The sequence below is a fragment of the Dermacentor albipictus genome, chromosome 8 (assembly GCF_038994185.2).
Source record: "Dermacentor albipictus isolate Rhodes 1998 colony chromosome 8, USDA_Dalb.pri_finalv2, whole genome shotgun sequence".
Taxonomy (NCBI): Eukaryota; Metazoa; Arthropoda; class Arachnida; order Ixodida; family Ixodidae; genus Dermacentor; species Dermacentor albipictus.
Window position 1 is genome coordinate 105,736,650 of NC_091828.1, and position 27,369 is coordinate 105,764,018.

The 27,369-nt window shown below is 46.3% G+C and overlaps 1 protein-coding gene across 1 annotated transcript in view; it reads right to left on the reverse strand.

Annotated features, from left to right (window-relative positions):
- LOC139049297 (uncharacterized) overlaps positions 1-27,369 on the reverse strand; it is a 384,277-nt gene that overhangs the window by 56,468 nt on the left and 300,440 nt on the right. Inside the window, exon 4 of the mRNA XM_070524675.1 lies at positions 420-568. The gene's annotated coding sequence lies outside the window, so the exon portion shown is untranslated. The remainder of the gene's footprint in view (positions 1-419; positions 569-27,369) is intronic.

Sequence of the window (27,369 nt, forward strand, 5' to 3'; positions counted from 1 at the left end):
GGGTGTCAGCCCACTCCCCGATACGTCTTTGTACTTGCGTCATCGAACTTCCTCGACAAAGCATTGGTCAGAAAATACATCCCAGAACACTGTACAGCTTACTTCAAGCGTGCGCCCTAACTGATGACGTGTCCAAACGCTCCTATAGAAAGAACGACAGCACTGAAGACTCGTGCGCTATATTAAAGCGACGTTGCCATCTCCACGTCACAACCGGAAAGCGACAACAAAGCGGTGCAGTCAAAGCGAAGGATTCAAAGCAGAAATAAACCCACGAGGCACTATCAAGGCTTACGATATGGTAAGTCCAAATCATATACGAAATCAATGTTTTATAGCAAGAACAGAGCACATGTTGGACGCGATGCTTTCTAGAACGACTTAACTGCAACGATTTAACTGCGAAGACGTGCACGTACCTTCGGATCAAGGCGAGAACGCCAATATTGATGTCATCTCCACGAAGGGAAGCCGTCACTCTTTGGTCCGTCCTTTGGGGACGAGAGCACTCGAACCTTCGGTCCCCTGTCGTAGTTGCCGGGACAGTGTGTCAAGTGGCGTCGCCCCACTGCGAGAGTGTGTAGGCACACACTAACGTGAACACTCCGCGAACACAAAACTTCACATCGTGACGCAGCAGTTCACAGATGCGGAAAACACTTCCTACCCGGTCGCCAACGGAAACGACAGTCCGACGCTTCAGGGGCTCGGCAGGCTTAGCAATAGGCGTCTTTCGAACGGCGTGGGCATACCTGGGGACACGTCCGCGATACGCGAGGTGTTGGTCAAAACTGAGTGACGTCATGGACCACGGCAGGAGGGGTGAGCAAGTAAGTCTCAATGTATTGTAGAGGGCGCTGCGTCTGAACGGGGACGAAGTTTTTAAAAAGGATTCTGAAAGGGCACGCCCTGCTGTGGCCAGAGTTTTCTACGATAATCGCGAGAACAATTAAATTGAATTCTGGAATTTTGCGTGCAAAAGCAACAATCTGAAGTTACCACAAGGAGCTCTGGCGCTAGTTTATGTGGAAACCTGGCCATTCAGCCAGGAGTTCTCGCAAGACATTGTCGAATTCTGCCCTCTTGTTGAATTTTCGCTCTCGGTAGCTCTGATTGGCCGAGAGGCCACCATGGCTGGCCTGCTTAGCTCTAAAACAAATGCAATTATAGAATTTGACAATACGGTGGAGTTTCACCAGACTGTTGATGATTGTACCCCAGAATTGTGCTTAATACATGAATGTCCCCAAATTTCATCCTTAAGATAAGAAACGCTTAGTTTATGTGGAAACCGGGCCATTCAGCCAGGAGTTCTCGCAAGACATTGTCGAATTCTGCCCTCTTGTTGAATTTTCGCTCTCGGTAGCTCTGATTGGCCGAGAGGCCACCATGGCTGGCCTGCTTAGCTCTAAAAAAATGCAATTATAGAATTTGACAATACGGTGGAGTTTCACCAGACTGTTGATGATTGTACCCCAGAATTGTGCTTAATACATGAATGTCCCTAAACTTCATCCTTAAGATATGAAACGCTTAGTTTATGTGGAAACCGGGCCATTGAGCCAAGAGTTCTCGCAAGACATTGTCGAATTCTGCCCTCTTGTTGAATTTTCGCTCTCGGTAGCTCTGATTGGCCGAGAGGCCACCTTGGCTGGCCTGCTTAGCTCTAAAAAAATGCAATTATAGAATTTGACAATACGGTGGAGTTTCACCAGACTGTTGATGATTGTACCCCAGAATTGTGCTTAATACATGAATGTCCCTAAACTTCATCCTTAAGATATGAAACGCTTAGTTTATGTGGAAACCGGGCCATTGAGCCAAGAGTTCTCGCAAGACATTGTCGAATTCTGCCCTCTTGTTGAATTTTCGCTCTCGGTAGCTCTGATTGGCCGAGAGGCCACCATGGCTGGCCTGCTTAGCTCTAAAAAAAATTCAATTATAGAATTTGACAATACGGTGGAGTTTCACCAGACTGTTGATGATTGTACCCTAGAATTGTGCTTAATACATGAATGTCCCTAAACTTCATCCTTAAGATATGAAACGCTTAGTTTATGTGGAAACCGGGCCATTGAGCCAGGAGTTCTCGCAAGACATTGTCGAATTCTGCCCTCTTGTTGAATTTCCGCTCTGGTTAGCACTAATTGGCCAAGATGCCTGCTATGGCTCGTCTGCTTAACATTAAAAAAATGCAGTTATAGAATATGACAATACGGTGGAGTTTGGCCAGAATGTTAAGGATTGTGCCCCAGAATGGTCCTTCGTACATGAATGTCCCTAAACTCGGTCCTTAAGGTTTGAAACGCCTCGTGACTTCGGAAGCTAATCATTTACAACGAATATATGCGTTTCTGTAATTAAATAAGTAAACATCAATAAAATTGTGTGACGAAAGCATAGGATCAGAGGACGGCTAGTACAGAAGCCTCACATTGTAATCATGATACGCCACGGGCCCAGGCATCGAGAGGCGGAAAAGAACATCTTGAAGAAATTTCTAGGGGTAATTAAGCCGGCGGCGCGGAGTCGCTTCAGCAATCTTGACGCGTTTCGATAGCCGGAATCACTCCAACTAGCAGGCATGATAAGAGTTCTCAGGGTCACCTATGTGCTACGCCCGAAGGAGCACGATCAAATCGATGCATTAAACGTCCCTTGACGGCATGTTAAAGAACCTTAGGAGGTTGAAATTATTGCGGGGTCTCCTACAACGGCGTGAAACATAATCATATGGTTGTTTCGGCACGTGAAACCCGCAGAATATAATTTAATTTAGTTTACTTATTTTTCCCAGTCTTCATGCGTTTAGAAAAGAATAGATTTCCTTAAAGATTTTGGCTAATCAAGGCAGACAAGGCGAAATGAACGAAGCCGCCAAAACAACGGAAGTCACAGGCGAGCATATCAGACAAATCCATCTAGAAAGCATCACTCGAGTGTTGGCTTGCGCAAATGGGCAGGCCGTGTTGGCGATACACCCCTGCCCCCCTTCATGTCTGGTTGCGCCACCGTTCCCCAGTTTCATGCGCGGTATCTTGTTCTGACGAAAACGATAAGGGCAGCCGGTGGCCACCTTCAGTGGCAGCTATGCGTCAATCAATGTTCGACACACAATTCCGCCATGTAACTTTTGCAGATACTAGACAACGAGTTCGCCGCAATGCTTATATTGCATATATTGCGATTCCACGCGGAAAGAGAGAAAGGACAAATTTAGTCATTGAGCTGCAATGCAATAGCATGCGTGATCATGGTGGCATCGAGGAGAGATAAGGCGACCTTAAAATTCTAAGATGACGGCAGATTGCGTTTCCAAATACACGAAGGACACCAAAATCGCTGTAAAAGTTGACCGCCGCTCTGTTAGGATAATTTTCGAGAAACAAATGTTCCCTTCTTCAGCTTTGAAGAGTGGGCGAAAGCAGGCATAAAGGGGCTACGTCCGAAACAGTCGGTACGTTCGATTCGCCTGCTCCACATGGACCAGTTAAACCCAAGGTGCTGCACACTGCCATTCGTTTCAGCGGTGTAGCATTACTGCCCTCTGAACCACCCCGTTCATTTCAGAAGTAGAAGGAAAGTTGCAGGTTTGGTTGATGATTTTGCTTCACCCTCTCTTCTGTCGGTGCCGACTTGGTGCAGACGTACAGGTGCGAAACAGCGGCGCAGCAGACGACGCAGCACACATGCGCAGACGCCGTTATAAGCTATCTTGCGTGCGTCCTCATAACAGTAGTTCAGGAATTGTGAAACTTATGCACTCCGTCCACTGTGGTGGGAAAAAGAACAAAACGACTGCACCACATCTGCACCGCGTCTGCACCTCGACATTCGTTTCGAGTGTCGCGCTGTGATTGCATCGAAGAAACCGAGTTGTGCAATTTCGGAACTTCTCATGAACCGCCATGAACTGGTTATGTTTCCGGAAATCGAACGGACCTAATAACAGCCGCACCCTCTCCCTTTGAGACGGGGATACCGCACTAGTCGGCGCGATTAGTCGACATGCCAAAGCGCCTTCCCTTCAAAGTTCCCTTGATGTCAGGTTTTCTATATGTATGTTTTATAGTTTAACATATTATTAATCTTGGTAGCCTATTACGTATTGTTTGTAAACATTAAATTGTCTATAACGTTGTCATTCATGATAGTTCTGTGCTACGTACCTGCCTTATCATTTGTAACGTACGTGCTTTTGTCAATAGCTAAGCGTTGTTAAGAAATGTTTCCGTCCTAAATATTGTAGAAAAATATAATCAAATATGTGTGTCCCAGGGAATGCATTATGTTTGATCAATAGGCGGTTCATCTATTAATACAGACATACGTCTTCAACTGTCTGAAGGCATTGTTTTTGCAACTGATTTATCTTATGTTAATATTCATGCATCCTCGTTGCCCGGACCTCAAAATTCTCAACTCTAAAATGAGAATATAACACTCTCTAATAAAAGAAGGTTCTGTAGAAGAAGGTGTTGCCAACATTACTTCGAAGACTATTGCAATGAGATCACTCACGTAATTTTCTTAGAGTGAGATAACTGCATCAATTACATTGTGAACTCATTTGCCTGTTAAGAATTCGTACTAGTATCGTCGGCGTAAATGACGAATTTCAACGTTGTATTTACTCACTATAATGTTAATATTAAATAATTACATTGAGTAAAAACGGTCCTACAGAGCTTCGTTGATTATAAATGAAGAGAGTCGGAAAGTGATTCAGTAATTGAAAGTGTTTCTGTGTCCTGGTAATAACGTTTTAGAGGTGAGCTTTCCTCGCCTACATCCCATCGTTAAAGTTGGCTTAACGAAACATTCGAAATCATATCGTCAAAAGATTTTGGCAGCTCTACAAAAATTCTGTATGCATTATTTCTGTCTTCAAATTGGGAAAATGTGTTATTTCTCCGAGGGCAATGCGTGCTCAGTAATAGGGCCTTCGCGGAATTCATATTCAGAGTTCGATACTGGAATACGTTTATGCTGAACTCATTGAAAAATAACTTTATCAATTATACTTGAAAAGAGAACCCTGGTAACATAGAGCTTGGCCGATAGAGTCCCACGTCACTTTTATTGCCTTTTTCTTAGCAGAACGGTACGATACCATAGAAAAATGTAGGCGTGGGTGGACACTGGCGTACTTAGAAGGAAACGGACAAGGACTGAAAACTGAAACTGAAACGACTATCAACTGAATAGTCGCACCACGTCAGATAAAAAGGCAGTCCGTGATGGACATGTGGCGGCGTTATTCTTAAGCTTCCGCAGATAAGGTTCTTGCCTACCGGCTTTGCGCGTGATGGTGCGACCTTGGATGCCATAAATATCTCTGTCGTTGCTATTCTTTTTATTGTAAATACCACTAATTATCTTACGTATACAATCAGTGTATATATATCTATATATATATATATTGTCGTGAAGCGCTTTGAGCAGTAGGCGTTCGCGACTAGAACGTTGGAGCAGCGAGAGTTAGCGTACCCGACCGAGCACCGAAACAAGGTTGTTCTTTCTGATCGCCGTTGTCTCTCTCCTAGCCACAGCCCCAATGCTCCTTATTTTACAGTACAGTTATCTCGCCCGCGGAAAAGGAAGCCGTCCCGGCGACCTACGGGTAGGACAACACAGGCGGATCATAGTAGGGCTTGAGACGCTGGGCATGCACAACTTCGCGTCCTCGATGGCGATGATCCAAAGGTAGCTCGAGGGGTTCCACAATATAGTTGACTGGAGACGTTTGGTTGATCACGCGGCACATGGCTTGGTACTTCGACGCGAGTTTCGGTGACAGTCCAGGGGTAAAGGCTGCAACCCAAAAGCCACACTAGCGAGCCACGAACATAGGATACAGGAGCATTGGAAGTTTCTCGATGGTGCTTCTGGCGTTGCTGGTCTTCTGCCGTAAATATACGGGAATGCTTGCGACACTCTTCTGCGTGTGCAGCAGCTTCGGTTAGGGTAGTTGTTTCAGTGGAGTCAGGGTGGTACGGAAGGACAGTATCCATTGTGGAAAAAGGTACGCGTCCAAACAGGAGAAAGAAGGGTGAAAGTACCGTGGTAGTCAGCGGGGCGGCGTTATAAGCGTAGGACAGAAAAGTTAGGACATGGTCAAATTCGGTTTGGTCGGGTTCAACGTACATGGCCAGCATGTCACCAAGAGTGCGATTAAAGCACTCGGTCATGCCGTTAGTCTGCGGATGATACGCAGTAGTGGTGCGATGAATGATGCGGCATTCTTTGAGGAGATCCTCGATGACGCCTTCTAGAATGATGTGACGCTGATAGTGGGCAGTGGAGTAAGTTGGAAGCGGCAAACTGTGAGTCATCGCGGTTGCTTTATCAAACAGACTCGAGCCAACGTTGGGCTGATATATGAACTCCGTATAGCTCATCGGTCCAACGCTCGTAACGCCGTCTGCCGGTTTCCATCACGTCACTGAGAACCTCTTCATTTATTGTTTGTATAGTGTAATCTCTGACGTTCCTTTCGGTTTCAATGTTCTTGACGGGGACCTGCGCATACCCCCCCCCCTTTTTTTTTCTATAGTGGTGTCAGAAATTTCCCTGTGATTTTCATCTGATCTTCTGCGATTCGATAAGGTTTTTGTGCACAGACTAGGTATTTGCTCAACGAGTAGCTAACGTTGCCTCAGACATGCGGCTAACCAGCGCGCAAGCAACACACACGGTTTGTCCCAGTAGCATGTGAGTGTCGAACCGACGCAAGGGTGGCCATCCCTGTAGAAGGTGTTGACCCAACCCGGGCTGTGTCAGTGTTTATGTGCTGGCGCACAACATTCTGTGACAATGGACAGATTTAGTTTAGTATACGCAACTATACCGTGCGTTATATGCTGAAGTATAGCGCACATTAAGCAGCGCGCGTTTTTTACAGTTTTAGTTGCTGTGCGAGGTCTTCCGACCTCAGAGGCCATATGCCTTTGTTGCGGTTATCTCACGACTGTACCAATAGGTGGCGATGACATCTCGAATGTTTTTCGAATATTGAGATAGGACACCAAGCACTATAATAGCAAGAGCATGGTGGCGCAACTCACCGCCCCGTTCCAAAGGCAACGCGCATAAAATCCATGCAAACATCCATTTCTTTTGTTAGGCTTCGATTCGTTCAAAACTAGAAGCGATATCGAAAACACCAGAAGCATACCCATAATACTATGTCGCCGAAGCGGCCTGAGACTAAGCGAAAGCCATTTATAGTCTATTGTACGAACGAAGCGCATTTTACAAAAGCAACGCCAAATTCGATTCGAAGCGGGTTAGCAGGACCGTCGCCATGTTTCACGCAAAATCTGCAAACCACGCATTCACGCATGCGCAGTGACGGCCCGCTATTTAGTAGCGTACGCTAAACTAAACCTGTCTAATGAAGGGAAAGCTAATGAAGCGCGCACAGGAGGTAGCGATCCTGAAAAGAATGCCGCGTTTTCACTCACGTTAGTTTAAGCAACAGAAGAGGAAACGTAGGCATCTGATTAGCAGCCGTTATACAGGACAAAACAGGCCACTGAATGTAAACGTTTACTTATTTTGCGGCTTTTCCCTTCCGCGTCTGGGCAAACGCGAAACCGCCGCAAGTGGAAGGTGCGTCGATTCAGCGTCTGTCCCGAGCAACCGAAAGCATCGTCAAACGCTGTCGGAGTACTTGGCGCGGTAACACGAGTGCAGAAGCTGAGCCCTCGTAGCTTTTCCTCAACTGCCACACGGAGTTGTCCGCGAATGTAGGCACGGCAGGCAAACTCCGAAAGCGTGCCAAGCCGGAACACCCTCGTTAGGTAGCGCTACGTTGACTAGATAAATGTGGCCAAAGCTAATGGCGCGCTAAGGTCCTTCGTTGTTGCAGAAATTGTATTAAAAGGCATGTGCTGGTAAAGAAGCTTATCATGAGCCCTGCATCGTTTCTCAAAATGCTGTTATGCTGATAAATTATAATACCAAAAATCCAGATCTATGCATATACACTTTGAAGGTCTTATATAGTTACATGTCAAAGCCCATCTATTACGTTCTGGCTCCATCGACAGCAATGTCCTTCCGATATCGTGGGAGAGAAACCTCGAGTACAAAATAATTGATGCCTCGAAAGCTACGTGCAGACTCATTTGATCACGCGTATCAAGAATAGTAAATATGAGTTTTAACCTACTACACATTTCATTGTTGGTTGTTGTTAACGGTTATTCCCCACTAAGTTTCCTTGGCCATAAGGTAACATTACACACAGAAATAAATATACCTGGAATGAGAAAACGATGTGGCAGGGATTTGTTGTCTGTGACGGCAGGTGTGCAAACGGGGACGTAAATAGACCGAGGACAACGGCCTTCGTGTTGTCCACCTCATTCGTCTTCAATGCTTGCCATTGCGCGCCATGAATACACGCATGTTACATTTCCTCACTACACAACATTTCAGCAAAACTGCGTGTCATCAGAGCACCCTAATATCCCAGTTTCGTGGCTCCAAGATCCTCACCTGGAAAATAAATTTGCGGAACGGAAGCAGCGTGGCTGGATATTTATTAGAGATGTCACGAGCCAGTGGACCTATGCTATGAAAGTTAACGTATGGACAGATGCTAATAACACCCATTAATGTTGATATCGGTACCGCATTTTTTGAAAACTCGAGATGAACTTACTTTACACTAAGTTTTTGATTACCACCGAAGAAATGAAGTTTTACTCGAAAAGAAAAAAGAGACTTTCTGCGGAGATTTGTGCTGTGGCAACTCGAAGTGACGGCGAGCAATTCAAAGTCTAGTCATGTGACTACCAAAACTGCTGCTGGGAAAACCGCAAGAAGCATCCGCGCGGCAGTCTAAGCTTTGCAAAAAAAACTTTAATTCCCGCGGTTGCTCGTTGAAGCTTTTCATTTTTTTAATCAAATGCAGAAAAGGTCCTGTTACTAAATCAGTGAAAGTGAAAAAACTACACCTTGCAAGGACAGGAATCGAATTTTCACACGATCAACGTTTCATCTCCCTCCCTCCCCTCTTTCTTTTGGGAGGCGGGAGGAATGTGATACAAAGAGCCCCTGCGATATGTTGCACTTCTACGTAATGCTCCTCTCGTAAGTTGCACCGTGGGGACCACCACGCCAACGCTCGGAGATACATGTTGCCGTTGCAGCAGCGTCAACGCCTCCCGGTACAATTGCTTAGAGCTGAATGTCTCGCATGTGGCGAGCAGGAAGCAAGTGCCATGAGCCGGAGAATGCGGCACCAACAATAGCGGCGAGCGCCATTGAAAACGATACCGCAAACCAAGCAACATGGGGAATCATGTGCAGCGTGCTCTTCCGAGTATTCAAAGTCTGCTACGCGCATTTGGCTACAGAATGCATGCAGCCAACAGCGTTAGTCGTGGCTGCTTTGCGAACAATAACTGCCTCACGACCCTACTATGTTTATTTTACTGCAATATCAATTGTATGGACCATCCGGGTGCATTTCTGCCGTCGCCGACGCCGTGATGTTCCGTATAAATTTCAAGGTCGATAAAATCGGCGGCGCGCCCAATATGCTGTAGGTGAGAGCGAAAGCGTGCGAGAGTTACCGTAGAACGCGGCTCACTCTCAGCCCGGAGTTGAGTAGAGGACGGGAGGGGGGGGGGGCGTTCTTTTCCCTCGGCGGCCCTCATCTCGAAAGCGATCTGCGATATTTGAAGAGTTCGCGTAGTGCCGGTAGCTTCGTATACGCTGTGTTCTCGAGGTTTCGTTCGCGTTGTAGCGAGAGATAACCGAAGGTCAATTCGATTGCTGGTTATGGCGTCATTCCTCGCTCCAGCAATTTGACAGTGAGTTTCCGCTCTCATCGAGCGATGTGGGTTCATGTTTGCCTGTGCGCGCATGACATCGTCCTTGTTAACTTATAACATGTAGGCGGGCTTGTTGGTTTCAATCCATGATAAAATGTGCCAGCGCGACTGAACCAGAGCGTAGAAAGAAGCACAGAGACAGAGAAAGCGCTGTCTCTGTGTGTCCGTTTATTTCTAAGCCCTCGTTCAGACCCGCTTACAGATTATATCATCTCTAATTTGGTTAGAAAGCGAATGCTTACAAGATTACGCGGCCCATAAAACCACTATCCTCGATTCCTAAAGCTATTGTAGAGAAGCATTGGAACGATGTAGAGGGTTGTCCTGTTAAGCGTTTTGCTCGTTAATGGCGTTCGTGCTGAGAGTCCGTGCCCTCAGCTAAGGTTCTTTCGCAAACGCCGGTGATTCTTAAACGCCTAAGCAACTGTTGTATTTTTCCACAGCGTTCTCAGCCATTTCCCTGTAGATTTTCATGCCATTTTCGACGATTCTATAGCGTTTTTGTGCACAGGACGGTTATATGCTCATCGGGTAGCCAACGTCGCCTCAGGTTTCGTCACTGTACCCTGGGACTGAGGATCGCCGTAAAGGCATCCAACACTCTAGGCTGTGTTGACTCAACGCAGGCTGTCTCAGTGTTTCTAGCCCCGGCTAGCAAACACGGAAAGGCTGCCAAGCCCGGATAAACGAATAAGCGAGTGCTACGTTTACTGGATAAATGTTGCTAATGCTAAAGGCGCCTTTATGTTCCTTCGCTGCTGCACACATTAGATCAAAAAAATATTTGCTGAATACAAAGTTTATTAAGAATGTTGCAGTATATGTTAAATGTTGCTAAGTTAACAAAGTAATTATTCAACATTGTGGATGTAGTGATATTCACTTGGAAAGTCGTATATAATGGCATATGTGAGCCTGTCTATTACATACATGTTGGCTCCATTGGCAGTGGAGTTGCCTTCGCCGTGACGAAAAATGCATAATTACAAAAAAAAAAAATACGATGGCTGGAAGACAACGTGTAGGCTTAGTTCTATAGTTGTATAAACTATAATAAGTATATGCTTTACCCTACTGCACATTTCATTACTGTTAATTCTTCACAGTCATTGCCCACTACATTTCATTGGCCATAATGTAACAATAAACAGGGGAATAGATATACCAGGAATGTGAGAGAGATGTGGCATGAATTTGTTGTCTGTAAAGGCAGCTCTGCAATGAGGGACGTAAATAGAGCGAGTACAGCGAGGACGACGGCATCTGTATTATTCAGCTCGTTCTTCTTGCAAGCCTGCCTTTGCGTGCCATGAATGCAGGCATGTTACATTTACTCACTACACAAGATTTTAGCATAACTGCATGCCACCAGAGCACCCTATTAATACCGCAGTGTCATGGCTCCAAGCATCTGATCTTGAAAATAAATATGGCCAAAGGAAGCAGCGTAGTTGGATATTTGTGCTTGACGTCACGAACCGATGGACCTATGCTATGAAAGTTAACGGATGGACAGATGCTAAGGATGCCCATTAATGTTCTTATCTGTTCCGCATTCCATGAAAACACGAGATCAACTTACTCTACACTAGGACGTTGGCTACCACCGAAGAAATCAAGTCTTACTCGAAACAGAGAATTTCTGCCAAGTTTCAGCTCTACTAACTCGAAGTGACGGCGAGGAATTCAATGTCTCGTCATGAGACAAGCAAAGCTGCTGTTGGGCAAGCGCTAAAAGCATTCACACGGCAGTCTAAGCATTGCCAAACAACTGAAATCGCTGCATTTGGTTGTAACAATTTTTTAAATTTCTTAATCAAACGCAGAAAAAGCCAAGTTGCTAACGCAAAGACTGTGAAGAAACTACACCTTGCAAGGAGAGGAACGCAATTTTGCAATGATCGACGTTTCATGTGCCTCCCTCCCCTTTTATTTTGGGAGGGGGGAGGGAGGTGATACAAAGCCGCTCGATACAGCGCCGCTCGTAAGTTGTAGGGCGCGGCCGACCGTGCCAACGCTCGGAGATAACTGTTGCCGTTGCAGCAGCGTCAACGCCTCCAGGTACAACTGCGGAGAACTGAAGGTCTCGTCATGTGGCGAGCAGGAACTCAGGGTCCGTGTGAATCCCAAGGTCGATAAAGTTGTCCATGCGCGCCGTGGGCCGTAAGTGAGAGTGCAAGCAAGCGAGGGTGAGCCTGCGAGCGCAGCTCATTGTCGCAAGCGCGAGTGAGGAAGGCTGACGGAAGCACCTCCTCTCCTGTCGCACGCGAGACATAGGGGCGAGGCGAGGGATTCGGTGGGGTGGGGTGGGGGGGGGGAATTCTTTTCCGCGAAGGCCTCCGAGCCTAGAGCACCCCCTAGCGTACGCGTAGCCATCATCTTCAAAGCAATTTGCCGGGTTTGCAGAGGACGCGTAATGACGGCAGCTCCATGAGCGCTGCGTTTTCGACGTTTCGTTCGCGTTGAAGCGAGAAAATGCGCGAAGGTCTATTCGATCGCTGCTGCTGCCGCAATTTCTCTCTCCGGCATTTTGACAGCGAGTTTCCGCGCCCGTCGAACGAGATGCATTCATGTTTACTGCGCGCGCGGGGCTCCGTGCTTGTAATTTTAAAACACGTAGGCGCGCTTGTTGGTTTCAGTCCACGAGAAAAAAGGAATGCGCGACTGAACGGAGACGTAGAAAGAAACACAGACACAAAGACAGCGCTGTCTCTGTGTGTGTCTTTCTTTCTTCGTCCTCACTCATTCGCGCTTACACATTTAATCAAATCTAATTTAGTTATTAAGCTAATGCTTACAAGTTTACACTGCGTATAAAACTACTATCCTTACCCAGTTAGCTATCTACTAACTTGCTATCGCAATTGGTGCTCGTAACTTTAGGCTACATGTTCCATTGACCGCGGCCTGGAGTAAGTGCCACCAGTTGGCGCGGCTACTGAAAATCTAAAGTGCAGGAAGACCAGGTATTGAAGAGAGCGGAGGAGACATCGACTTAAACACTGTGTGCAGCCCACGTGAGGCGAAGGCACAACGCTTCAATATATCGATATCGATGCCACACACTAATGCTTATATTGATTTCAAGAACTTTGGCAACCTAGCTGGAGCTCCTGGGCTTAAGCGCTGGAACGAGATCCGCGTCACAGCGCACTCCCGGAGTAGGTTGCCCGGCTGTCGTTGATCAATGCTGCATAGACAGCCGCCATGATTCGAGAGGCCGTCAGGCGCTTTCGGGACATGGACGCCTTCATGATAATGGCCGGCGTCATCAAGCGGAGTGTCGTCTGCCACTCTCGCGAGGATTGTCGTCTGCAAATGGACAGGCCAAACGAGGATTGCTGGTACCTCGTGAGACGACACCTGATGCTGGAATACTTAAGTAAACTCTCGTAGATGGATGCGACGGCGGCCAATGAACCGTTCCGTCGACCTGCAATTTATTTCCTCAAAAGGGGCGATGGCGGCGAGTGAAGTGGCAGGTTGTGCGACCAACGTGGCATGCTTCCAGAAGGACACCGCACATGTGTAGGTTGCGCCTGGAGGACACGCAATGCGCATCTTTATTTTTTGCTTCTCGTTAAGCCGGCACCGAGGCACCGGCTGAGAGCGGTGACTATAGGGCACCTGCGTTGAAGCGTCGGTGGGTGTTACACCCGTACTGTGGTGTCCACCCCGTGAGATGCCAACATCGTCTCACGGGGTGGTCGCTGTTGGCAAATCTGCAATACCACTCCGCCAATGAGCCCATTGTGACGGTGATGTTTATTTCATTCAATGCGTACATGTAACTTAACGTAATGTTTTTCTTCTAAAACCGGTGTCGTTTACAGGTAGCTCCCACTACACAAAGGTTATAGTAATGTGGACTGATACACTCCTGGTCTATAGTGTTATTACATCAATAGTTTGCGCTTACGATGATGTTTAGTCGCATTTGTGCGTGAAATTTCGCGAAAACTGTTTCTAAAAAGCTTTTTTCGGTAGTTTTTTAGACACTTCTCTCTCCATAATATTTGTACTGGTGCTTCCCAATGCGGTAAGGTGCGAGTGGTAGATACCCACACTTCTCCCCATGGCACTCATCTTAAGGACCTTCAACGGGTACTGTAATTTTTGGAGAAAGGTAAAACTGACATCTGCTTTTCTTGTAACAGGAAACGGAAAAGGAAACCAATTTGATTTCTTTGCAGTTCCGTTCTTCTTTATGAAAATTCCTTCACTTTACACGTTTTCCCCGAATTCGGTTGTCGTATCCGCTGTATTGAAGCTACATTTTGCCCATAAATTCGGTCTGTCATCGCATTCTGCCGGGCTCCTACTTTGTTTATATGGTGCAGCGACCAAATGGGAAAGGCGATGGTTCACGGTTCTATGCTCTGACTTCTCTTCAGCTTTGAAGGCTTCTTTCCGAGAAAGCCGCGGAGGGTTTGGATATCTTTTAGTACCGTTGCGTAAAGTCCATGCACTGTCACTTGTTTTACCTTTGACCGAACTTCCGAACTTTGACCGAATTTGCGCGTTTCCTCAGAATTGACTTCCCATTTCACTGCATTTGATATCAGAAGGTTTCCCCTTCTAAGTGTTTCTTGATTTTGCTTCATTCAGACGCACTCGACCGGTAAAACTGCCGTTTACAATCAGTTCTGACTTTCGTCATGATCTGATGCGTCGCCATGTTACAACAAAAACTACATAATTGGCGAAAGACGGTTTACGAAAAAAATAGTCTATATATTCCTTCTCCTAGCGTTGTAATATTAGGGTGAGATTTCACGCTGAAAGTGGCTACTGGAGTAACGTCCAAACGGCACACTGTGAGGTATCGTACTTGCTCCGGGAACTATTACGATGTGCAGGCCCGATCCAACGCTGGGCTCATATATGAACTGCGTATTGCTCGTCGATGCAACGCTCGTAACGTTCTCTGCTGGTTTCCATCCCATCGCTGAAAACCACCTGATTTATTGTTTCTATAGTCTGTCATGCTCTAGCTGGTTTCAACATTTTTGTTGAGTAGCTTGTCCATTATTATTTCTTCGATGTTGAGCGTCATCTCGCTGCAGATTTTCATGTAATTCTCCACGATTTTATGTGCACCTTCACGGCAGTTACCGAAAGGATACCAAGCAGGCACAGCGGCATTAGCGAGTGCTACGTTCACAAGATCAATGAGTGTAATTCTAACGGCGCACTTAGATTTCTTCACTGTTGCAGACATCGGATTAAAAACCATGTGCTGAGAAGGAAAAATTGTCATTATGTCCGCAGTCGCTCTCAAAGCTTTTTCATGTTAGTAAAACACTCATTCGAAAACAACTGGAACAAACACATTCACTTTGAAGGATGTGTAACATGGCGTGACGGAGCCAATCTATGATTCATTGGCTCCATTGACGCCAACTCCTGGGAAGCGGCGAATTTTACGTAAGAAAATTGTACAAAATGCAAAGTTGAATAAGAACTGTGCCTCAAAGACATGATGTGGGCTAAACTAGATCACGCCCATAAACTATATATTTTATGGTTTAACGTACTATAATTAAATGTGCGCTCGATGATTTAGCAACGTGGCAGGGATTCATTGTAAGTAAAGGCAGGTGTGCGAACAGTCACGTAAGTCGAACAAGGACAGCGGTGTTTGTGTTGTCCGTCTTGTTTTATGCGAAGAATATTACTAGAGCTCAACCCAGCTCCTCAGGCGCGGCGGTGTCGCCTTCAATACCACGTGACACCGTGACGTCACGACAGAGGAGAAACGGGGCTCCAACTCGCGCCGTCGCTCGCGGCGTCGCGGCGGTTTATAAGCAGCTGCGCTTGACTCTGCTAGACACTCACGAGGTGAGATGCCTCCTGGAGACAGAGCTGTTCGTTGGAATGAGAAGCGAAGGTTGCGGCGTGCTACAGAGACTGTTTCTAGGTGGCTTTGCTACGGCGCAGCCACTACGCGCCCCGCATCGGACGCGGTGAGCGTCGAGCAACGCAGCGTTCGGCGCGACAACGAAATGTGCGGCTGAGCAAGCGTCTCACGCCTGAGCCGACGACACCGGCTTTTCTGCGACACGAGCTCCTTAACGCTGTCGCGTTAAAATAAAGGCTAGTATGCTTCGCATCCTGGGCTTAACCTTAGCGAAGCCACAGCCAGTTTTTTATTAAACAATGTTTTGAAGGCTACATTTAGGTGTCATGAAGACATGTATATTACAGTGACTATTTGTACGACATTTCAGCATAACTGAATTGAATTGAATATTTGATGTTTATTGGCGCAAGGGGCAGGTGTGGCCAAAGAGCGCCACGCTAATGTCTTGACCCTACTGCACATTTCTTTGGTGTTGCTTGTTCATAGCTATTACGCGCTAAATTTTGTTGGAAATTATGTAACATTAAACGCAGAAATAAATATACCTGAAATGAGAAAGTGATGTTGAAGGGATTCATTGTGGGTAAAGCAAGATGTGCAAACAGCGACATAAATGGAGTGAGTACGAAAAGAAAAACGGTGTTTATGTTGTCCAGATCATTCTTCTTGCACGCTTCCTTTTGCGTGCCACGAACACATGGGTGTTACATTTCAGCATAACTGCATGTCATCAGAGCGCCCTAACATCCCACTTTCATGGCTTGAAGAACCTCATCATGAAATTATTTTAACTAAAGGAAGCAGTGTAGCTTGATATTTCTTCTTGATATCATGAACAAATGCACCTATGCAACGGAAATTTCCTCGATTGACGTATGCGAATAATCCCGATTCAAGTTCATACCTGCACGGTATTGTTTGATAACTTGAGATGGATTTACTTTGCTCTAAGACAATAATTTCCGAGAAAAAAATCAAGCTTTACTCGAAAAGAAAAAGGAATCGCTGTCGAGTTTCGGCTCTGGCAAGTCGATGTGATGGTGAGGAATTTAAAGTCTCGTCATGAGGCATTGTCAGGTGCTGGAACACAAGCGTGAAAAGCCTATGCTATCCGTCTAAGCTGTGCAAAAGCATTTAATATTGCCCCAATCGCTTGTTGGTGTTCCTTAATTTTTTAATCGAATGTAGCAATGGCATGATTAATAATGAAACGAAAATAACGCGCTACACTTTGGAAAGAGATGAACGGAAGTATGCAACGATCAACGATTTATCTTTCCTCGAGATGTTCCTATTATTTAGGTGCAGTAGCCGCAATGTTTTGTTTGTCGTGTGTTTTTATCGTAAATATGCCAAAGCACGAACCAGTGGCGTCAGACAAAACTTCGCATTCAAAACACCACGAAATAAGTGGGTGCGAAGCCGCACAAGAGGAGGATACACTGATGACTTTCATGAAAACACATGTAGTCAGCTTGTTTGTTAGCTTGACCACATCTTTATGCGAGTTCGCATTTGCCTCGCTTTCGAGAGAATGTGCTCTTTTATTCCGAACGAGTATTTTGTTAAAGTTTATGAACATGATTACGTCAAGCGCAACTTTCTTCTTTATTCCAACAATGAGAGCAGTGTGACATGTGGTCCGTGCGAAAAAATTGGGCTCCATCTGCGGCAGCGACGAGAAAAGGGCCGCAATGCTTGAAATGAAAAAAAAAAGTTCTTTGCGGGAAAGCGTCACGTGACGATTTTAAAACCTAGTAAAAACAGCAAAAAAAAAACAGGCGAAAAGCGCCACAGCTCGTGATGGAAGCGTTCTTTCTCGTTTTCTCGTTTTCTTCCGGGGGGGGGGGGGGAGGGGATACGGAGCACAAGGGTGCTTGGTTGCACGTCCGACTAATGCGCCGCCCATAAGTGACAGAGCGCGGCCGACCGGGGAACTGCTCATGGATAAATGGTGCCATTGAAATTGCGGTAATGCTGTGGCGAGCAGGAAGAGTGGCGAGCAGGAAGCGAGTGGCAAGAGCCGCAGAAGGCGGCGCCAACTACAGCGGCGAGCGCTATTGAAACTGATCCCACGAACCAAGCAACGGGCGGTGTCACCGACTGCGTGCTGTCCCCAGGATTCAACGTCTGGTGTCCGCATTTGGCCACAGAAAGCATGAAGCTAAACGCTTTAGTCGAGGTTGCTTTGCGAACGCTAACTGCCCGACGTAATATTCCCGTCCAGGTTTCTTTTATTACGATATCAATTCTGTAGACACTCAAGACGTATTTCTGCCGTCACCGTGAGATTCGGTATAAAGTACTGTACTGTAGTGTACTTCTCCTGCAATTTTTAAAAATCACCTTAAGCATCATTTCCTGCGATAACTTAACTACGATCTGGCGGTGTACCTTTGACTTATCTCACATGTCATTTCTTGTATTTCACCCTTGCTTTTTTCCGACTTTCTTTTATAACGTGCTTTTTCGTGTTTGATTGTAAATGACATGTCTAATGATGTATTTGATCTGTAGGTGTTGTTTTATAATACGCTAATTTGCTGACTATTGATATCACCATGAATGTTGTTATTATTAACCGAGGGTCCCACTACAGTTCTTTGACTTTGGGACCCTCGTCAGTATATTTGTCATGTAATTACTTCTGTTTAAAAAAAAGAGTTCAAGGGCGATAAAATGCTCTGGGTGCGAGTGAAAGCGTGCCATAGTGAAACGTCGAACGCGGGTCAATCTCGCGTATGCGAGCGGTCATTACTGAGCATGCGCAGATATGTTTTGTGCCTTACAGTCTTTTCCGTTATTGCGTAATATTTCAGTATGTGGGTGATTGTGCCGTCCGCTTTCCCTAACTTGTGTCTGCGTCGGCACACCTGCCTTTTGGTAACGTAAATCCCTACCAGCAAGCTGAACTTTCCATAATCATAATCATTTACACGGCTCTGCATATCTCGGAGAAAAAAATAGTTTCGAATGGCCCCAACATTCATAGTATGCGTTATGGACGGTGCTGTCAGATCAGTTACACAATTTACAGATTTTAATTGCAGGCCATAAATATATCTCTGCTTGCTTTTCTTTCTATTTTAATTAATACTATTTGCCTTACTTTTATGCTCAGAATATGTAAAGAAAGAACTGCGACTTATGTATATGGATCAAAGTCTATTCGTAGATGTGGTCTTACAGGCTTTAATAAAGAAGTGCTTGTTGAAAACACTGTTCTTGCCTTTCTCTTCATTTCACTGCCATCTGTAAAAGAGGATCATATTTTTTATCACAGATATTGTGCTATTCAGCAAGGAGGTTAACCTTCTCCACATTGCTTCTGTAGACCCCCAAGCGGAAGCGATTGTACTAGGGAAGTATTCACGCATTGCTTCTTCCTAACATTTAGTTAGACAACAGCGAAGTTTGCATACAATCCGAACATACCTTGGTTTTTATCTCCTTAAGAGAAAGATTTACCACGTTCGCTCCAATCTACATGCATGGGGAACGAGAAAGTTTTTTCTCGCCTACGACTGATTTTAGTTCATAGAAATCGTTTCATGTAAAAGAAAAAAAGTCAAAGTCCAGTCACTGTTGCTAGCGAATTTTCGAATAAGCGCATCAATTTTTTATTGTGCATCGTTGAGATTCGCAACTTTCAGGTAACGAAAATACGAAGTTCAACGCTATGCAACTCAGCAACAAAAAATAAGATCACAATTATGTATCTTGCAGGTTATACTGCTTCTAAAGGGAACGAAACTGATGTGTTATACATGGCTGTTATATGCATCATTATTACGCTGGTAGCAATTTTACAAATTCCTTGTAAACAGTAACAAATTAACTGAAACATAGATTATTGGATAAAATGTTTCCGTGCTGGATGTTCTAATGGGCGCAATTTACAGAACTGCGAAACTCGTTCTGGTACAGAGCTAAGGAGTTGTAGTCTTCTTGCTTCCCTTTTCTTTCAAGCTTACCGATTTGCCACAAATAAAAGAAACCAGACCCTCAATATTGCATCCGCACCAACAGTCACTAGAAATTAGCTTTCTGTCACAAATGCACGCAGTTTAGTTAAAGTGGGCCTTGGGTTTATCTCAGTAAAACATATCTCCGTTTTTCAAGTATTTGATTAGGCGGAATCAAAGTTACGCCCGAGCTAAATATTGGTTAATGACTGCTGGCGTTTGATGCAAAGACACTTTATTTCGTGCCGCGTCAACGGAGGTTCTGGCCACTGAAGTGCAATCGAAAAGCAGAGGTGCATTCGATACTGAGACATGATTGGATTATGCGAGTCTGAAGGCATATTCTGCAGGCCAAGTGTCTTTTTCTTTTTGCATTTTCCTTGCTTTTCTGTACATTTACGTCGACTGAGTAATCTGAGTAACCTGGATTCATTTCGGCAACAGCGCATTCACAGACTGAGGCTTCAATAAAATAAATTATTGGGGTTAACGTGGCAAGACAACGATTTGATACAGAAGCTCACCGTAGTGGGGGACTGCGGAATAATTTGGACCTCCAGGGCTTCTTCAGCGTCCACATAAATCTAACTGCACCGTGTGTTCCCACATTTCTTCCCTATCGAAATGCGACAACTGCGGCCGGGATTCGATCCTGAGACCTCGCGCCTAGCAGCCCAGCCCTACCACCATTAAGCAACCACGGGGGTATAGACTGAAACTCTATTGACAGATCCGGATACGCCAATGCCCGAAATGTGCTTTTGAAAGCAGTTAACGTAACTTGCAATGTGTCAAACCATGGTAGCACCTAAATGTCATCAAATGATATGACTCGCGACCTTAACCAAGAATTAACTATTAACCATTAAGCATCATTACCACTGTGTCCTTGCACGTATAACTGGATTCTCTCACTGCATATCCACAATGAGCTTCTGTGGTGCACGTTCGTGTTTTTCGATGTCGCACTCTCTCTGCGTCGTCAATTGGCAACGCTGATGCTAAGGGCGCCGAAAAAACATACACCGTGTAGACCAGCAACATGCTCGTAAAGGCCGAGCCATCCCGTGTTAAAAAGTCAGAACGATTCATTATAACGAAGTCGATGTCGCACATATGTGCCGATATTTCTTTCAAGAACTCTGGCAGCCTTGCTGCAGGTCCTCGTCCTAAACGCTGGAACGTGTCCAGCGTCACCGCGCACTGCACGAGCAGGTTGCCCGGCTGTCGTCGGTCAGTGGAGCCGAGGCGGCCGTCATTATTCGAGAAGCTGTAAGGAGCATCCGAGACATTGACGCCTTCATGCAAATGTCGTCTGTCATTCTTGCGAGGATTCCCATCTGCAACTGGATGGCCTCGCCGGGGGTTACTTGTTCCTTGTGAGGCGATACCTGATGCTCGAATACACAAACGAACCCATTACTCAACCGTCCAGCCCGTAGGACCTTGCTTGTCTGACCATCTACCATTTTAGCCATCCGGGCATGCAAGTTAAAGTGTTTTTTATTGTTTTCCTAAAACCGGTGGCGGTCACTTATATCTAACACTACGGAATGGTCCTAGTAATATGCACTTAAAGGCTCCATGTCCCTGCTGCTACTACTATTTGTAATTTGTAATGCTATTCGGAATGCCGACATGAACTATCGTCGCACCGAAAGTCGGTCAAAGCTTTGTTGACCTTTTTGCGTGGCAGTGGCTTATTATAATAACTATATTGATCTCCTTCACTTCCCCCTTCTCTTCCCCTAGTGCAAGGTAGGAAACCGGACGTTTTAGCTCGGGTTAACCTCCCGGCCTTTCTCTCATTTGCATCTCTCTCTCTCTCTCTCTCTCTCTCTGTCTCTGCTGCTGCTACTAAACCTATATTTGTCCTTAGGACTATCTTTCATCGCGTAAATGAATGAAATTTATCCAAAATTCTTTCTAAAGGTGTTTCCTTCCGTTGTTTTCTAGAAAGCTTCACTTGCTTAAACTTTGTACTGAAAACTCGCGACGCACTAGAATCAAGTGGTAGAGACCCGTACTTTTCTCCAAGCCACCTATATGTTACGGACTTTCAGCGGAAGCGGCAATATTTGGAGAAAGACGAAAATTGACAGCCGCCTTTACTTTTACATGAAGCTAAAGAGGAAACCAAATAGCTTTCTTGGCAGTTTCGTTCCCTTTTCTGAAACTTTCTTCACATTGCCTGCTTTTGCGGAATCGAGTCGTGATCTTCTGTGTCTTGAAGCTTCGGGTTACCCATTAATTCAGTGTCCCCTCGCGTTCCGCAAGACTACTGCTTTGCTGAGATGGTAGAGCGACCAACGCGGAAAGGCGTTTGACGCGGTTACGTTCTCGAGGCCAGGGAAAATTTTCCTTCAACCTTTAGGTTGCTTTCGGAGAAGGTCTCGTGGATGTTTCAACGTTTTTAAGTAGTTTCGTGCTATAGTCCCTGCAGTGCCAATTTTTTCCCTTTGATGAAACATCCAGCTCTGTGCAGGTTTCCGCAGGACGGACTTGCCATTTGGCGGTGTTTGATATCGAAAAGCTTCACAATCTAAGTGTATCCAGAGTTCACTTCATTTAGACGCACTCGACCGGTAAAATTGTCGTTTACAATCTGTTCTGAGTTTCGCCATGAGCCGATGCATTGGTTTGTTACAATGAAAACCACACAAATAGAGCGGGATGACTTACGAAAAACAAGGAGTAGTCTATACATTCTCGTTCTTGCGCTGTATTATTCGATAAGGATTTGACGCTGGTCATGTTGGCTTCATTGGAGCAAGTTGGGAATGGCAGGCTGTGGAGCATTATCGTTGCTTCGTGAGCCATTACAATGTACAGGCTCGAGCCAAGGTTGGGCTGACGTATGAACTGCGTACTGCTCCTCGGCCGAACGCTTATGATTTGCTCTGCCGGTTGCCATGCCTTCGCTGATGAGCTCCTGAATTATTTTTTTATAGTGTCATTTCCAATATCCCAGACGGTTTGCATTTCTTTGCTGGGGGCCTGCTCAATTTTTTTTTTTTGCAACAGTGGTATTCATCATCTCCCTGCAGATCATTCTGTCATTTCAGAATATCCCGTATGGGTTATCGGCGCACAAACATTATTTTTTCATCGGGTAGCTAAGATCACCTCAGCCTCCCGACAGGTAAGTGCACAGACAGCCCGTCACGCTCATTCTTGCGGCCTGCGAGTTGGGAACGCCGTAAGAGCGTTGAACCTTCTAGGAGGCGCTGACACAACCCGGACTGTCTCAGTGTTTTTAAGCCCGGCTGGAAAAGACCGAAAGGGTGCCAAGCCGGGACAGCCGCATTAGTGAGCTCTTCGCTTACTGAAAATATGTGGCCAATCCTAAGAGCGCACTTAAGTCCTTTCGCTGATGCTGACAGCAAATTAAAAGGCTTACGCTGCTAAGGAAGCTTATCAGAACTGTTGTATTCTATCATAAAAGTTTGCTACGTTCATAAAATATTTGTTCGAAAACAGCGCAAGTAGCTATATTCTGTTAGAAGGCTGCGTAATGTGGCATGGGCAGGCCGATGTATTTAAAGGTGGCTCTATCGACACTACCAGCTCGTAGTTGGCTACTTGATGAGATGAACTGAGTGCACGAAACCGCGAAAGTTGCATAATAATGATCCCTCAATAGAAAAGTAAAAATGTCTTGGCTTACCAGATCACACGCATGAAGTATAATATGCGTTTTAAGATGGTTTACTTTTCACCCTTTATTTATTGTTCTCATCCATTCCTTTAGTGCCAATTATGGATGGGCCTAATGTTCCTGTATATGAACAATGAATGATACACTCTATGATTGCTCGACGTGGTAGGGACTCGATGTATGTAAAGGCACGTGTGAAAACAAGAACGTATGTAGAGCGAGGACAACAAAGAACAACGGCGTTTGTGATTGTGCACCTCGTTATTCTTACAATCCCGCCTCTACGCACCACGAATACGCGTACGTCAGATCTCCTCATTGCACGACATTTCAGCACGAACGCGTGCCACCAGCTCGCTCGAATAAACCAGCTGCTTCACTCAGTGCTCCAACACGTGATTTTGGAAATAAGTTTGGTCAAAGGAAGCAGCATGGCTGTATATTTATGCTTGATAATCCGCTACAATAGTAGTATGGTAGGAAAAGTTAATTTAGGAATAGATGCAAATTTATAACAATTCTCTTCATATGAAGTATTTGCACTTGCGCTCAGAACCACAAGGCATTACCGAATTTTCTGCACCCTTTTTAGCATTGTTTGGTTGGTATGAACGAGCACTGCTTGCAGAAAATTGTATCTAGGCAATGTGAAAACAAATACCAGCTGACGAAGCACAGCGCGCTGCCCTCATCAGGATCTAGGCAAAGCCAATTTTTGAGGGGTAAGAGAGGCAATAAACCTCAACAAAGAATAGCCACAGAGGTAGAATTGCCCCCCAGGAAATCCCACATCTGTCTCTGGCACTCTTTTTTCGAAGTGGCTAACGCGAGGAAGAAGGTCTCGTGCCGAAAGCTGGGAGCGCCGTCTCAGATTTTTTATACTTCTTCGCTGCCGTCGAGGAAGCCCTCGCACGGTACCTATCGCACTGTGCGGGAATTTGGAACGCCAAGATGCCACCGCGTCGGGCGATAGCTGTCGAAACAGAAGAGAGAAAAACGAGAGCGCGCCGACGCTGCGTGCTTTCTCCAGGCAAACGAGAGTGGCGCCACGCGTTAATCCAACAATTACGCTCCGGCCATGACAAGATGACTGCCGGAGCTCGCGAGGTCAGTCTCGCAAGGAGGATTAAAATAAGTTTCCTTGCGGATTCGCCTCAATGCGCGATTCATGTCATGTGAGCCAAGAGCCGAAGTAGCTCGCGAAATGCTGGCGATTGATTACGTAAGAACGCGAAGGTGTGGCTGCGGAGTCTGCGCACGAATACAACGAGCGTCTTCTACGTTGCAGGACGGCCGCGGGAACTATGATGGGGCACATCGCAATTGCGCGTGGAAGACGATAAGGTTAAAACACGAATTAAGTGAGGAATAGGCACGAAGAAAGTGCACCTCCATTCCACCGCGTGAAAGTGGATGTATACAGCGAAGCCATTGCCGAGGTTACACAAGCACCACCATTACAAAGCGTCGCACCGTCGTGATCAATGTAGCGTCAGCGAGCTCGTTTGCACCCTTTCAGATTCTGCTTTGCCGCCGCGCTAATGGCTGCGCCTGTTTACGGCGTCCATCAGGATGTTTAGAAAAATTCGCACTTCTGCCGGAAAAGCGAAGGACCCTTTGCGATAGGAATTATGTTTTTATACCTGTACGAGAGCGATCTGCGATGTTTGCAGAGTGCGCGTAGTGCGGGTAGCTTTCTATGCGCTGTGCTTTTGACGTTTCGTACGCGTTAAAGCGACCTATGCACGGAGGTGAATTGGCTCGAAGCTGCTGCCGCGATTCCTATCCACAGCGTTTTCAGAGACAGTTTCCGCTGTCACTGAGCGCCGTGTGTTCATGTTTACGTGTGCGCGCGTGACGCCGGGCTGGTTAATTTAGTTTAAACACGTTGACGGTCTGGTTGGTTTGAATCCATGATAGAATGGGTAACTGGGATGGAACAAGAACGTCGAACGAACGAGACACGCAAAGACCGCGCTGTATCTGTGTTTCCGTTTCTTTCTACACCCTGGTTCAGTCACACTTACATATTCTTTAATTGGTAATTTAGTTAGTGAGCGAATGTTTAGATGCTAATAGTGCCTATAAAACTACTATGCTCACTTCATACAGCTATCTACTAATTTGATATCGCAATCGGTGCTTCGCATTTCGGGCGGACTTGAGATTTTTCTTTTTTCAATGCCGGCCAGATAAGGCCGATTTTACCGTTCACCACCCTCCCCTATCTTCCCTTCCCTTCTCTCCCCAGCTGGCAAGCGTTCGCGCCTGCTTTACGGCCGTGGGGGAGAGTACCATCTGGCGAGGCTCCTCCCAACGGAAGCCGGAGGTAGACTGAGAGACGCGTAATAATCCGACACCTGACAGATGCACGGACGGAACGTGTAACACTTCTCACGGAGAACGGCAGCGGTGCGCGCTCAGACGCCCGCGTTACGCAAGCAGGCGTAGCTAAATTATTCGTACCTTCTGGGTAGCGTCGCATCGCCGCCACTCACTGAACTAAGGCGCACCAACGGCTCTCACTGGGGAGGGGGATATTTCACTGGCATCGCAAATATTGGGGGCGAGCTCCACCACTGGAAAAGCTGGCGCCACCATCGGCGTGACGTGGGATGAAGGATCACATGGACACAGCGGACGCGTCGGCTGCTTCGGAAGCGCGGAAGTGAGCTGAAAACGAAAGTTTAAAGTCCCACCTGCACCGTGGTTCTGTTTGTTTAAGTGGTGAGGCTTTACCGCCTTGGCTGCCTGCATGACGACATCTGAAAGCACTACAATAGGTAGGGGCTGCGTTTGTAGTTGTGCAACAACATAGGCTACTGTTTGGATCCGCAGCACCGGACGTGCGCAACGGAGCCCGGTGTCAGCCTTATTCACATGTAGCCACAGGGCTAGGAGCTGCATGAAGCTTGGCTGCCGAAACGTAGAATCGGCACACAGCCATCGGCTACTACTCAAGTATGCAGCGAAGCACGGACGCGAGGAAGATTTCTGCTACGGCGCCCGGACTGCGCGATGTTCGGTGAGTAGCACAAAACGTGCACTGAGACGCTCGCCCGCGCCCGCTGCCCAGCTAATGTCATGACGCTTTATTAGGTCTATGAAATTGGTAATACTAGATTCGGGGAAGTTCACTGGAATGGAAAGGGAGCGGTAAGAAGCGCATAAAAAGCATGGCATATGGTCATGTTTGTGTTATGAATTATTCCACTGGAATATGAAAAGAAGCAGTGGGAAATCGCACGCTGAGAAGACCGATAAACAAACAGTGCGACGCAACTTGAGAAATAATATTGAAATGACCAAGAATTTAGAAGACAATGAAAGATTGAATCGTCGCGACGGCACATCACAGTGGTCGTACGCGTCGAAGTCTCTATAGCGAAATTATTTTTGAACAGTTATGACAGCGTCCCCGCAACAATGGTTGCTAGTGTGCTAACAAATGCTCATACGCTGCGGCCTAAAGCTCGCGGCACTGTGCGAAAACGCGCTCACAGCGGAAGCAAAACATTGTGCGTAGACATGCATGCAGACGCGCAGTCAGTCGCTGCGAACCCGTGTGATCGCTGCATTGAGGCTTCACTCTGTTATTCCCCATTTGGTTATACAGACAGCCCACCATAAGAACATATTTCACATAGCTTACTCAGCGTTTGCCTATCATTCATGCAAGAAGCCGTTTCGGGAGACTCCATCACGGCGACCGCGCGGAGTGGCGTTCACTGTACGTATTCGGTAAAGAGATAGCGTCTGTCAAGGCTTCTGCGCTTTCAGCTTGCCCAAGACTTACTATATCGACAGTCAAAAAGTTCCTTCGTTTTAAGAGTAGCTACATAAATGTACAGGAGGGCTGCCGCGGGGTGTTTTATTGAGCACCGTAAGCGAAACCTATGAGGAGCCCGCAACGGAGGCGCTTCCGACAGGTGGCGACTCCGTAACTCATCGCGTTGGTTCGGCCGAGGCTGCCGCCATGATTCGAGACTGTGTCAGAGCTTTCGAGACATGGACGCCTTCATGGAAATGGCCGGC